This window comes from Rhipicephalus microplus, unplaced genomic scaffold (assembly GCF_043290135.1).
Source record: "Rhipicephalus microplus isolate Deutch F79 unplaced genomic scaffold, USDA_Rmic scaffold_91, whole genome shotgun sequence".
Lineage (NCBI taxonomy): Eukaryota > Metazoa > Arthropoda > Arachnida > Ixodida > Ixodidae > Rhipicephalus > Rhipicephalus microplus.
The window spans coordinates 939,000-952,513 of NW_027464663.1; the positions used below are offsets into that span (position 1 = coordinate 939,000).

The 13,514-nt window shown below is 53.0% G+C and overlaps 2 non-coding genes across 2 annotated transcripts; both read left to right on the forward strand.

Moving 5' to 3' along the window:
- The first annotated feature begins 93 nt into the window (after positions 1 to 93).
- Positions 94 to 167, forward strand: TRNAN-GUU (transfer RNA asparagine (anticodon GUU)). The gene has a single exon. It is a non-coding gene; the product is annotated as a tRNA-Asn (tRNA).
- Positions 168 to 3,018: 2,851 nt separating this feature from the next.
- TRNAN-GUU (transfer RNA asparagine (anticodon GUU)) lies at positions 3,019 to 3,092 on the forward strand. Its single transcript has one exon. It is a non-coding gene; the product is annotated as a tRNA-Asn (tRNA).
- Positions 3,093 to 13,514: the final 10,422 nt, after the last annotated feature.

A 13,514-nucleotide genomic window follows, 5' to 3' on the forward strand; every position in this document is an offset into this window, starting at 1 on the left:
TCGAGCCCACCCGATGGTGGTGCGGCGATTTTTTTTCTTTGGGCTGATAGCTCCGAAGAAATGTTCTGACGGTGGTGAGAGTGGAGCACGACAGCCTCCGTGGCGCAATTGGCTAGCGCGATCGGCTGTTAACCGAAAGGTTGGAGGTTCGAGCCCTCCCGGGAGTGGTGTGTTGCTTTTTTTTCTTTGCGCTGATAGCTTTGAAGATATGTTCTGATGGTGGTGAGAGTGGAGCACGACTGTCTCCGTGGCGTAATTGGCTAGCGCGATGGGCTGTTAACGAAAAAGTTGGAGGTTCGAGCCCTCTCGGGAGTGGTGTGTTGCTTTTTTCTTTGCGCTTATAGCTTTTGTTCTGATGGTGGTGAGAGTGGAGCAGGACTGTCTCCGTGGCGCAATTGGCTAGCGCGATCGGCTGTTAACCGAAAGGTTCGAGGTTCGAGCCCACGCGGTGGTGGTGCGGTGCTTTTTTTCTTTGGGATGATAGCTTTGAAGATATGTTGTGATAGTGGTGAGAGTGGAGCACGACTGTCTCCGTTGCGCAATTGGCTAGCGCGATCGGGTGTTAACCAAAAGGTTGGAGGTTCGAGCCCACCCGGTGGTGGTGCGGCGCTTTTTTCCTTTGGGCTGATAGCTCTGAAGAATTGTTCTGACGGTGGTGAGAGTGGAGCAGGACTGTCTCCGTGGCGCAATTGGCTAGCGCTATCGGCTGTTAACTGAAAGGTTGGAGGTTCGAGCCCTCCCGGGAGTGGTGTGTGGGTTTTTTTCTTTGGGCTGATAGCTTTGAAGATATGTTCTCATGGTGGTGAGAGTGGAGCAGGACTGTCTCCGTGGCGCAATTTGCTAGCGCTATCGGCTGTTAACCGAAAGGTTGGAGGTTCGAGCCCACGCGGTGGTGGTGCGGTGCTTTCTTTTTGGGGCTGATAGCTTTGAAGATATGTTGTGATGGTGGTGAGAGTGGAGCAGGACTGTCTCCGTGGCGGTGGTGGCTAGCGCGATCGGCTGTTACCCGAAAGGTTGGAGGTTCGAGCCCACCCGGAAGTGGTGTGTTGCTTTTTTCTTTGCGCTGATAGCTTTGAACATATGTTCTGGTGGTGGTGAGAGTGGAGTGGGACTGTCTCCGTGGCGCAATGGGCTAGCGCGATCGGCTGTTAACCGAAAGGTTGGAGGTTCGAGCCCATCCGGTGGTGGTGCGGCGCTTTTTTTCTTTCGGCTGATAGCTTTGAAGATATGTTCTGATGGTGGTGAGAGTGGAGCAGGACTGTCTCCGTGGCGCAATTGGCTAGCGCGATCGGTTGTTAACGGAAAAGTTGGAGGTTCGAGCCCTCTCGGGAGTGGTGTGTTGCTTTTTTCTTTGCGCTTATAGCTTTTGTTCTGATGGTGGTGAGAGTGGAGCACGACTGTATGCGCAGCGCAATTGGATAGCGCGATCGGCTGTTAACCGAAAGGTTCGAGGTTCAAGCGCTCCCGGGAGTGGTGTGTTGCTTTTTTCTTTGCGCTGATAGCTTTGAAGATATGTTCTGCTGATGGTGAGAAAGGAACACGACTATCTCCGTGGCGCCATTGGCTAGCGCGATCGGCTGTTAACCAAAAGGTTGGAGGTTCGAGCCCACACGGAGGTGGTGCGGCGCTTTTTTCCTTTGGGCTGATAGCTCTGAAGAATTGTTCTGACGGTGGTGAGAGTGGAGCAAGACTGTCTCCGTGGCGAAATTGGCTAGCACGTTGGGCTGTTAACCAAAAGGTTGGAGGTTCGAGCCCACCCGGAAGTGGTGTGATGATTTTTTTCTTTGCGCTGATAGCTTTGAAGATATGTTCTGATGGTGATGAGAGCGGAACAGGACTGTCTCCGTGGCGCAATTGGCTAGCGCGATCGGCTGGTAACCGAAAGGTTGGAGGTTCGAGCCCACGCGGTGGTGGTGCGGTGCTTTTTTTTCTTTGGGCTGATAGCTTTGAAGATATGTTGTGATGGTGGTGAGAGAGGAGCACGACTGTCTCCGTGGCGCAATTGGCTAGCGCGATGGGCTGGTAACTGAAAGGTTGGAGGTTCGAGCCCTCCCAGCAGTGGTGTGTTGCTTTTTTTTCTTTGGGCTGATAGCTTTGAAGATATGTTCTGATGGTGGTGAGAGTGGAGCAGGACTGTCTCCGTGGCGCAATTGGCTAGCGCGATCGGCTGTTAACCGAAAGGTTCGAGGTTCAAGCCCTCCCGGGAGTGGTGTGTTGCTTTTTTCTTTGCGCTGATAGCTTTGAAGATATGTTCTGTTGGTGGTGAGAGTGGAGCACGACTCTCTCCGTTGCGCAATTGGCTAGCGCGATCGGGTGTTAACCAAAAGGTTGGAGGTTCGAGCCCACCCGGTGGTGGTGCGGCGCTTTCTTTCCTTTGGGCTGATAGCTCTGAAAAATTGTTCTGACGGTGGTGAGAGTAAAGCAGGACTGTCTCCGTGGCGCAATTGGCTAGCGCAATCGGCTGTTAATCGAAAGGGTGGAGGTTCGACCTCTCCCGGGAGTGGTGTGTTGCTTTTTTCTTTGCGCTGATAGCTTTGAAGATATGTTCTGATGGTGATGGGAGTGGAGCACGACTGTCTCCGTGGCGCAATTGGCTAGCGCGATCGGCTGTTAACCGAAAGGTTGGAGGTTCGAGCCCTCCCGGGAGTGGTGTGTTGCTTTTTTTTCTTTGCGCTGATAGCTTTGAAGATATGTTCTGATGGTGGTGAGAGTGGAGCACGACTGTCTCCGTGGCGTAATTGGCTAGCGCAATGGGCTATTAACCGAAAGGTTGGAGGTTCGAGCTCACCGGGTGGTGGTGCGGTGCTTTTTTTCTTTGGGCTGATAGCTCTGAAGAAATGTTCTGACGGTGGTGAGAGTGGAGCATGACTGTCTCCTTGGCGCAATTGGCTAGCGCGACGGGCTCTTAACCGAAAGGTTGGAGGTTCGAGCCCACCCGATGGTGGTGCGGCGATTTTTTTTCTTTGGGCTGATAGCTCCGAAGAAATGTTCTGACGGTGGTGAGAGTGGAGCACGACAGCCTCCGTGGCGCAATTGGCTAGCGCGATCGGCTGTTAACCGAAAGGTTGGAGGTTCGAGCCCTCCCGGGAGTGGTGTGTTGCTTTTTTTTCTTTGCGCTGATAGCTTTGAAGATATGTTCTGATGGTGGTGAGAGTGGAGCACGACTGTCTCCGTGGCGTAATTGGCTAGCGCGATGGGCTGTTAACGAAAAAGTTGGAGGTTCGAGCCCTCTCGGGAGTGGTGTGTTGCTTTTTTCTTTGCGCTTATAGCTTTTGTTCTGATGGTGGTGAGAGTGGAGCAGGACTGTCTCCGTGGCGCAATTGGCTAGCGCGATCGGCTGTTAACCGAAAGGTTCGAGGTTCGAGCCCACGCGGTGGTGGTGCGGTGCTTTTTTTCTTTGGGATGATAGCTTTGAAGATATGTTGTGATAGTGGTGAGAGTGGAGCACGACTGTCTCCGTTGCGCAATTGGCTAGCGCGATCGGGTGTTAACCAAAAGGTTGGAGGTTCGAGCCCACCCGGTGGTGGTGCGGCGCTTTTTTCCTTTGGGCTGATAGCTCTGAAGAATTGTTCTGACGGTGGTGAGAGTGGAGCAGGACTGTCTCCGTGGCGCCATTGGCTAGCGCAATCGGCTGTTAATCGAAAAGTTGGAGGTTCGACCTCTCCCGGGAGTGGTGTGTTGCTTTTTTCTTTGCGCTGATAGCTTTGAAGATATGTTATGATGGTGGTGGTGTGGAGAACGACTGTCTCCGTGGCGCAATTGGCTGGCGCGATTGGCTGTTAACCGAAAGGTTGGAGGTTCGAGCCGTCCCGGGAGTGGTGTGTTGCTTTTTTTTCTTTGCGCTGATAGCTTTGAAGTTATGTTCTGATGGTGGTGAGAGTGGAGCACGACTGTCTCCGTAGCGTAATTGGCTAGCGCGATAGGCTATTAACCGAAAGGTTGGAGGCTAGAGCCCACCCGGTAGTGGTGCGGCGCTTTTTTTCCTTTGGGCTGATAGCTCTGAAGAAATGTTCTGACGGTGGTGAGAGTGGAGAAAGACTGTCTCCGTGGCGCAATTGGCTAGCGCGATCGGCTGTTAACTGAAAGGTTGGAGGTTCGAGCCCTCACGGGAGTGGTGTGTTGCTTTTTTTTCTTTGGGCTGATAGCTTTGAAGATATGTTCTGATGGTGGTGAGAGTGGAGCAGGACTGTCTCCGTGGCGCCATTGGCTAGCGCGATCGGCTGTTAACCGAAAGGTTGGAGGTTCGAGCCCTCCCAGGAGTGGTGTGTTGCTTTTTTTTTCTTTGGTCTGATAGCTTTGAAGATATGTTCTTATGTTGGTGATTGTGGAGCAGGACTGCCTTCATGGCGCAATTGGCTAGCGCGATCGGCTGTTAAGCGAAAGGTTGGAGGTTCGAGCCCACGCGGTGGTGGTGCGGCGCTTTTTTTTCTTTGGGCTGATAGCTTTGAAGATATGTTCTGATGGTGGTGAGAGTGGAGCAGGACTGTCTCCGTGGCGGAAGTGGCTAGCGCGATCGGCTGTTAACCGAAAGGTTGGAGGTTCGAGCCCTCCCGGGAGTGGTGTGTTGCTTTTTTTTCTTTGGGCTGATAGCTTTGAAGATATGTTCTGATGGTGGTGAGAGCGGAGCAGGACTGTCTCCGTGGCGCTGTTGGCTAGCGCGATCGGGTGTTAACCAAAAGGTTGGAGGTTCGAGCCCACACGGTGGTGGTGCGGAGCTTTTTTTTCTTTGGGCTGATAGCTCTGAAGAATTGTTCTGACGGTGGTGAGAGTGGAGCAGGACTGTCTCCGTGGCGCCATTGGCTAGCGCAATCGGCTGTTAATCGAAAAGTTGAAGGTTCGACCTCTCCCTGGAGTGGTGTGTTGCTTTTTTCTTTGTGCTGATAGCTTTGAAGATATGTTCTGATGGTGGTGTTGTGAAGCACGACTGTCTCCGTGGCGCAATTGGCTGGCGCGATCGGCTGTTAACCGAAAGGTTGGAGGTTCGAGCCCTCCCGGGAGTGGTGTGTTGCTTTTTTTTCTTTGCGCTGATAGCTTTGAAGATATGTTCTGATGGTGGTGAGAGTGGAGCACGACCGTCTCCGTGGCGTAATTGGCTAGCGCGATGGGCTATTAACCGAAAGGTTGGAGGTTCGAGCCCACGCGGTGGTGGTGCGGCGCTTTATTTTCTTTGGGCTGATAGCTTTGAAGATATGTTCTGATGGTGGTGAGAGTGGAGCAGGACTGTCTTCGTGGCGGAAGTGGCTAGCGCGATCGGCTGTTAACTGAAAGTTTGGAGGTTCGAGCCCTCTCGGGAGTGGTGTGTTGCTTTTTTTTCTTTGGGCTGATAGCTCTGAAGAAATGTTCTGACGGTGGTGAGAGTGGAGCATGACAATCTCCGTGGCACAATAGGCTAGCGCGATGGGCTCTTAACCGAAAGGTTGGAGGTTCGAGCCCACCCGATGGTGGTGCGGCGATTTTTTTCTTTGGGCTGATAGCTCTGAAGAAATGTTCTGGCGGTGGTGAGAGTGGAGCATGAATGTCTCCGTGGCGCAATTGGCTAGCGCGATAGGCTATTACCCGAAATGTTGGAGGCTAGAGCCCACCCGGTAGTGGTGAGGCGCTTTTTTTCCTTTGGCCTGATAGCTCTGAAGAAATGTTCTGACGGTGGTGAGAGTGGAGAAAGACTGTCTCCGTGGCGCAATTGGCTAGCGCGATGGGCTCTTAACCGAAAGGTTGGAGGTTCGAGCCCACCCGATGATGGTGCAGCGATTTTTTTTCTTTGGGCTGATAGCTCTGAAGAAATGTTCTGACGGTGGTGAGAGTGGAGAAAGACTGTCTTCCTGGCGCAATTGGCTAGCGCTATCGGCTGTTAACTGAAAGGTTGGAGGTTCGAGCCCTCCCGGGAGTGGTGTGTGGGTTTTTTTCTTTGGGCTGATAGCTTTGAAGATATGTTCTCATGGTGGTGAGAGTGGAGCAGGACTGTCTCCGTGGCGCAATTTGCTAGCGCTATCGGCTGTTAACCGAAAGGTTGGAGGTTCGAGCCCACGCGGTGGTGGTGCGGTGCTTTCTTTTTGGGGCTGATAGCTTTGAAGATATGTTGTGATGGTGGTGAGAGTGGAGCAGGACTGTCTCCGTGGCGGTGGTGGCTAGCGCGATCGGCTGTTACCCGAAAGGTTGGAGGTTCGAGCCCACCCGGAAGTTGTGTGTTGCTTTTTTCTTTGCGCTGATAGCTTTGAACATATGTTCTGGTGGTGGTGAGAGTGGAGCGGGACTGTCTCCGTGGCGCAATTGGCTAGCGCGATCGGCTGTTAACCGAAAGGTTGGAGGTTCGAGCCCACCCGGTGGTGGTGCGGCGCTTTTTTTCTTTCGGCTGATAGCTTTGAAGATATGTTCTGATGGTGGTGAGAGTGGAGCAGGACTGTCTCCGTGGCGCAATTGGCTAGCGTGATCGGTTGTTAACGGAAAAGTTGGAGGTTCGAGCCCTCTCAGGAGTGGTGTGTTGCTTTTTTCTTTGCGCTTATAGCTTTTGTTCTGATGGTGGTGAGAGTGGAGCACGACTGTATGCGCAGCGCAATTGGATAGCGCGATCGGCTGTTAACCGAAAGGTTCGAGGTTCAAGCGCTCCCGGGAGTGGTGTGTTGCTTTTTTCTTTGCGCTGATAGCTTTGAAGATATGTTCTGTTGGTGGTGAGAAAGGAACACGACTATCTCCGTGGCGCCATTGGCTAGCGCGATCGGCTGTTAACCAAAAGGTTGGAGGTTCGAGCCCACACGGAGGTGGTGCGGCGCTTTTTTCCTTTGGGCTGATAGCTCTGAAGAATTGTTCTGACGGTGGTGAGAGTGGAGCAAGACTGTCTCCGTGGCGAAATTGGCTAGCACGTTGGGCTGTTAACCGAAAGGTTGGAGGTTCGAGCCCACCCGGAAGTGGTGTGATGATTTTTTTTCTTTGCGCTGATAGCTTTGAAGATATGTTCTGATGGTGATGAGAGCGGAACAGGACTGTCTCCGCGGCGCTATTGGCTAGCGCGATCGGCTGGTAACCGAAAGGTTGGAGGTTCGAGCCCACGCGGTGGTGGTGCGGTGCTTTTTTTTCTTTGGGCTGATAGCTTTGAAGATATGTTGTGATGGTGGTGAGAGAGGAGCACGACTGTCTCCGTGGCGCAATTGGCTAGCGCGATGGGCTGGTAACTGAAAGGTTGGAGGTTCGAGCCCTCCCAGGAGTGGTGTGTTGCTTTTTCTTCTTTGGGCTGATAGCTTTGAAGATATGTTCTGATGGTGGTGAGAGTGGAGCAGGACTGTCTCCGTGGCGCAATTGGCTAGCGCGATCGGCTGTTAACCGAAAGGTTCGAGGTTCAAGCCCTCCCGGGAGTGGTGTGTTGCTTTTTTGTTTGCGCTGATAGCTTTGAAGATATGTTCTGTTGGTGGTGAGAGTGGAGCACGACTCTCTCCGTTGCGCAATTGGCTAGCGCGATCGGGTGTTAACCAAAAGGTTGGAGGTTCGAGCCCACCCGGTGGTGGTGCGGCGCTTTCTTTCCTTTGGGCTTATAGCTCTGAAAAATTGTTCTGACGGTGGTGAGAGTAAAGCAGGACTGTCTCCGTGGCGCAATTGGCTAGCGCAATCGGCTGTTAATCGCAACGGTGGAGGTTCGACCTCTCCCGGGAGTGGTGTGTTGCTTTTTTCTTTGCGCTGATAGCTTTGAAGATATGTTCTGATGGTGATGGGAGTGGAGCACGACTGTCTCCGTGGCGCAATTGGCTAGCGCGATCGGCTGTTGACCGAAAGGTTGGAGGTTCGAGTCCTGCCGGGAGTGGTGTGTTGCTTTTTTTTCTTTGCGCTGATAGCTTTGAAGATATGTTCTGATGGTGGTGAGAGTGGAGCACGACATTCTCCGTGGCGTAATTGGCTAGCGCGATGGGCTATTAACCGAAAGTTTGGAGGTTCGATCTCACCGGGTGGTGGTGCGGCGCTTTTTTTCTTTGGGCTGATAGCTCTGAAGAAATGTTCTGACGGTGGTGAGAGTGGAGCATGACTGTCTCCGTGGCGCAATTGGCTAGCGCGATGGGCTCTTAACCGAAAGGTTGGAGGTTCGAGCCCACCCGATGGTGGTGCGGCGATTTTTTTTCTTTGGGCTGATAGCTCCGAAGAAATGTTCTGACGGTGGTGAGAGTGGAGCACGACTGCCTCCGTGACGCAATTGGCTAGCGCGATCGGCTGGTAACTAAAAAGTTGGAGGTTCGAGCCCTCCCGGGAGTGGTGTGTTGCTTTTTTTTTCTTTGGGCTGATAGCTTTGAAGATATGTTCTGATGGTTGTGAGAGCGGAGCAGGACTGTCTCCGTGGCGCTATTGGCTAGCGCGATCGGCTGGTAACCGAAAGGTTGGAGGTTCGAGCCCACGCGGTGGTGGTGCGGCGCTTTTTTTCTTTGGGCTGATAGCTTTGAAGATATGTTGTGATAGTGGTGAGAGTGGAGCACGACTGTCTCCGTGGCGCAATTGGCTAGCGCGATGGGCTGTTAACGGAAAAGTTGGAGGTTCGAGCCCTCTCGGGAGTGGTGTGTTGCTTTTTCTTTGCGCTTATAGCTTTTGTTCTGATGGTGGTGAGAGTGGAGCAGGACTGTCTCCGTGGCGCAATTGGCTAGCGCGATCGGCTGTTAACCGAAAGGTTCGAGGTTCAAGCCCTCCCGGGAGTGGTGTGTTGCTTTTTACTTTGCGCTGATAGGTTTGAAGATATGTTCTGTTGGTGGTGAGAGTGGAGCACGACTCTCTCCGTTGCGCAATTGGCTAGCGCGATCGGGTGTTAACCAAAAGGTTGGAGGTTCGAGCCCACCCGGTGGTGGTGCGGCGCTTTTTTCCTTTGGGCTGATAGCTCTGAAGAATTGTTCTGACGGTGGTGAGAGTGGAGCAGGACTGTCTCCGTGGCGCCATTGGCTAGCGCAATCGGCTGTTAATCGAAAAGTTGGAGGTTCGACCTCTCCCGGGAGTGGTGTGTTGCTTTTTTCTTTGCGCTGATAGCTTTGAAGATATGTTCTGATGGTGGTGGTGTGGAGAACGACTGTCTCCGTGGCGCAATTGGCTGGCGCGATTGGCTGTTAACCGAAAGGTTGGAGGTTCGAGCCCTCCCGGGAGTGGTGTGTTGCTTTTTTTTCTTTGCGCTGATAGCTTTGAAGTTATGTTCTGATGGTGGTGAGAGTGGAGCACGACTGTCTCCGTAGCGTAATTGGCTAGCGCGATAGGCTATTAACCGAAAGGTTGGAGACTAGAGCCCACCCGGTAGTGGTGCGGCGCTTTTTTTCCTTTGGGCTGATAGCTCTGAAGAAATGTTCTGACGGTGGTGAGAGTGGAGAAAGACTGTCTCCGTGGCGCAATTGGCTAGCGCGATCGGCTGTTAACTGAAAGGTTGGAGGTTCGAGCCCTCCCGGGAGTGGTGTGTTGCTTTTTTTTCTTTGGGCTGATAGCTTTGAAGATATGTTCTGATGGTGGTGAGAGTGGAGCAGGACTGTCTCCGTGGCGCCATTGGCTAGCGCGATCGGCTGTTAACCGAAAGGTTGGAGGTTCGAGCCCTCCCAGGAGTGGTGTGTTGCTTTTTTTTCTTTGGGCTGATAGCTTTGAAGATATGTTCTTATGTTGGTGATTGTGGAGCAGGACTGTCTTCATGGCGCAATTGGCTAGCGCGATCGGCTGTTAAGCGAAAGGTTGGAGGTTCGAGCCCACGCGGTGGTGGTGCGGCGCTTTTTTTTCTTTGGGCTGATAGCTTTGAAGATATGTTCTGATGGTGGTGAGAGTGGAGCAGGACTGTCTCCGTGGCGGAAGTGGCTAGCGCGATCGGCTGTTAACCGAAAGGTTGGAGGTTCGAGCCCTCCCGGGAGTGGTGTGTTGCTTTTTTTTCTTTGGGCTGATAGCTTTGAAGATATGTTCTGATGGTGGTGAGAGCGGAGCAGGACTGTCTCCGTGGCGCTATTGGCTAGCGCGATCGGGTGTTAACCAAAAGGTTGGAGGTTCGAGCCCACACGGTGGTGGTGCGGAGCTTTTTTTCTTTGGGCTGATAGCTCTGAAGAATTGTTCTGACGGTGGTGAGAGTGGAGCAGGACTGTCTCCGTGGCGCCATTGGCTAGCGCAATCGGCTGTTAATCGAAAAGTTGAAGGTTCGACCTCTCCCTGGAGTGGTGTGTTGCTTTTTTCTTTGTGCTGATAGCTTTGAAGATATGTTCTGATGGTGGTGGTGTGAAGCACGACTGTCTCCGTGGCGCAATTGGCTGGCGCGATCGGCTGTTAACCGAAAGGTTGGAGGTTCGAGCCCTCCCGGGAGTGGTGTGTTGCTTTTTTTTCTTTGCGCTGATAGCTTTGAAGATATGTTCTGATGGTGGTGAGAGTGGAGCACGACCGTCTCCGTGGCGTAATTGGCTAGCGCGATGGGCTATTAACCGAAAGGTTGGAGGTTCGAGCCCACGCGGTGGTGGTGCGGCGCTTTTTATTCTTTGGGCTGATAGCTTTGAAGATATGTTCTGATGGTGGTGAGAGTGGAGCAGGACTGTCTCCGTGGCGGAAGTGGCTAGCGCGATCGGCTGTTAACCGAAAGATTGGAGGTTCGAGCCCTCTCGGGAGTGGTGTGTTGCTTTTTTTTCTTTGGGCTGATAGCTCTGAAGAAATGTTCTGACGGTGGTGAGAGTGGAGCATGACTGTCTCCGTGGCACAATAGGCTAGCGCGATGGGCTCTTAACCGAAAGGTTGGAGGTTCGAGCCCACCCGATGGTGGTGCGGCGATTTTTTTCTTTGGGCTGATAGCTCTGAAGAAATGTTCTGGCGGTGGTGAGAGTGGAGCATGAATGTCTCCGTGGCGCAATTGGCTAGCGCGATCGGCTGTTAACCGAAAGGTTGGACGTTCGAGCCCTCCCGGGATTGGTGTGTTGCTTTTTTCTTTGCGCTGATAGCTTTGAAGTTATGTTCTGATGGTGGTGAGAGTGGAGCACGACTGTCTCCGTAGCGTAATTGGCTAGCGCGATAGGCTATTACCCGAAATGTTGGAGGCTAGAGCCCACCCGGTAGTGGTGAGGCGCCTTTTTTCCTTTGGCCTGATAGCTCTGAACAAATGTTCTGACGGTGGTGAGAGTGGAGAAAGACTGTCTCCGTGGCGCAATTGGCTAGCGCGATCGGCTCATAACTGAAAGGTTGGAGGTTCGAGCCCTCCCGGGAGTAGTGTGTTGCTTTTTTTTTCTTTGGGCTGATAGCTTTGAAGATATGTTCTGATGGTGGTGAGAGTGGAGCAGGACTGTCTCCGTGGCGCCATTGGCTAGCGCGATCGGCTGTTACCGAAAGGTTGGAGGTTCGAGCCCTCCCAGGAGTGGTGTGTTGCTTTTTTCTTTGCGCTGATAGCTTTGAAGATATGTTCTGATGGTGATGGGAGTGGAGCACGACTGTCTCCGTGGCGCAATTGGCTAGCGCGATCGGCTGTTAACCGAAAGGTTGGAGGTTCGAGCCCTCCCGGGAGTGGTGTGTTGCTTTTTTTTCTTTGCGCTGATAGCTTTGAAGATATGTTCTGATGGTGGTGAGAGTGGAGCACGACTGTCTCCGTGGCGTAATTGGCTAGCGCGATGGGCTATTAACCGAAAGGTTGGAGGTTCGAGCTCACCGGGTGGTGGTGCGGCGCTTTTTTTCTTTGGGCTGATAGCTCTGAAGAAATGTTCTGACGGTGGTGAGAGTAGAGCATGACTGTCTCCGTGGCGCAATTGGCTAGCGCGATGGGCTCTTAACCGAAAGGTTGGAGGTTCGAGCCCACCCGATGGTGGTGCGGCGATTTTTTTTCTTTGGGCTGATAGCTCCGAAGAAATGTTCTTACGGTGGTGAGAGTGGAGCACGAATGCCTCCGTGGCGCAATTGGCTAGCGCGATCGGCTGGTAACTGAAAAGTTGGAGGTTCGAGCCCTCCCGGGAGTGGTGTGTTGCTTTTTTTTCTTTGGGCTGATAGCTTTGAAGATATGTTCTGATGGTGGTGAGAGTGGAGCAGGATTGTCTCCGTGGCGCTATTGGCTAGCGCGATCGGCTGGTAACCGAAAGGTTGGAGGTTCGAGCCCACGCGGTGGTGGTGCGGTGCTTTTTTTCTTTGGGCTGATAGCTTTGAAGATATGTTGTGATAGTGGTGAGAGTGGAGCACGACTGTCTCCGTGGCGCAATTGACTAGCGCGATGGGCTATTAACCGAAAGTTTGGAGGCTCGAGCCCACCTGGTGGTGGTGCGGCGCTTTTTTTCCTTTGGGCTGATAGCTCTGAAGAAATGTTCTGACGGTGGTGAGAGTGGAGAAAGACTGTCTCCGTGGCGGTGGTGGCTAGCGCGATCGGCTGTTACCCGAAAGGTTGGAGGTTCGAGCCCACCCGGAAGTGGTGTGTTGCTTTTTTCTTTGCGCTGAGAGCTTTGAACATATGTTCTGGTGGTGGTGAGAGTGGAGCGGGACTGTCTCCGTGGCGCAATTGGCTAGCGCGATCGGCTGTTATCCGAAAGGTTGGGGGTTCGAGCCCACCCGGTGGTGGTGCGGCGCTTTTTTTTCTTTCGGCTGATAGCTTTGAAGATATGTTCTGATGGTGGTGAGAGTGGAGCAGGACTGTCTCCGTGGCGCAATTGGCTAGCGCGATCGGTTGTTAGCGCAAACGTTGGAGGTTAGAGCCCTCTCGGGAGTGGTGTGTTGCTTTTTTCTTTGCGCTTATAGCTTTTGTTCTGATGGTGGTGAGAGTGGAGCACGACTGTATGCGCAGCGCAATTGACTAGCGCGATCGGCTGTTAACCGAAAGGTTCGTGGTTCAAGCGCTCCCGGGAGTGGTGTGTTGCTTTTTTCTTTGCGCTGATAGCTTTGAAGATATGTTCTGTTGGTGGTGAGAAAGGAACACGACTATCTCCGTGGCGCCATTGGCTAGCGCGATCGGCTGTTAACCGAAAGGTTGGAGGTTCGAGCCCACACGGAGGTGGTGCGGCGCTTTTTTCCTTTGGGCTGATAGCTCTGAAGAATTGTTCTGACGGTGGTGAGAGTGGAGCATGACTGTCTCCGTGGCACAATAGGCTAGCGCGATGGGCTCTTAACCGAAAGGTTGGAGGTTCGAGCCCACCCGATGGTGGTGCGGCGATTTTTTTCTTTGGGCTGATAGCTCTGTAGAAATGTTCTGGCGGTGGTGAGAGTGGAGCATGAATGTCTCCGTGGCGCAATTGGCTAGCGCGATCGGCTGTTAACCGAAAGGTTGGACGTTCGAGCCCTCCCGGGATTGGTATGTTGCTTTTTTCTTTGCGCTGATAGCTTTGAAGTTATGTTCTGACGGTGGTGAGAGTGGAGAAAGACTGTCTCCGTGGCGCAATTGGCTAGCGCGATCGGCTCATAACTGAAAGGTTGGAGGTTCGAGCCCTCCCGGGAGTGGTGTTTTGCTTTTTTTTTCTTTGGGCTGATAGCTTTGAAGATATGTTCTGATGGTGGTGAGATTGGAGCAGGACTGTCTCCGTGGCGCCATTGGCTAGCGCGATCGGCTGTTACCGAAAGGTTGGAGGTTCGAGCCCTCCCAGGAG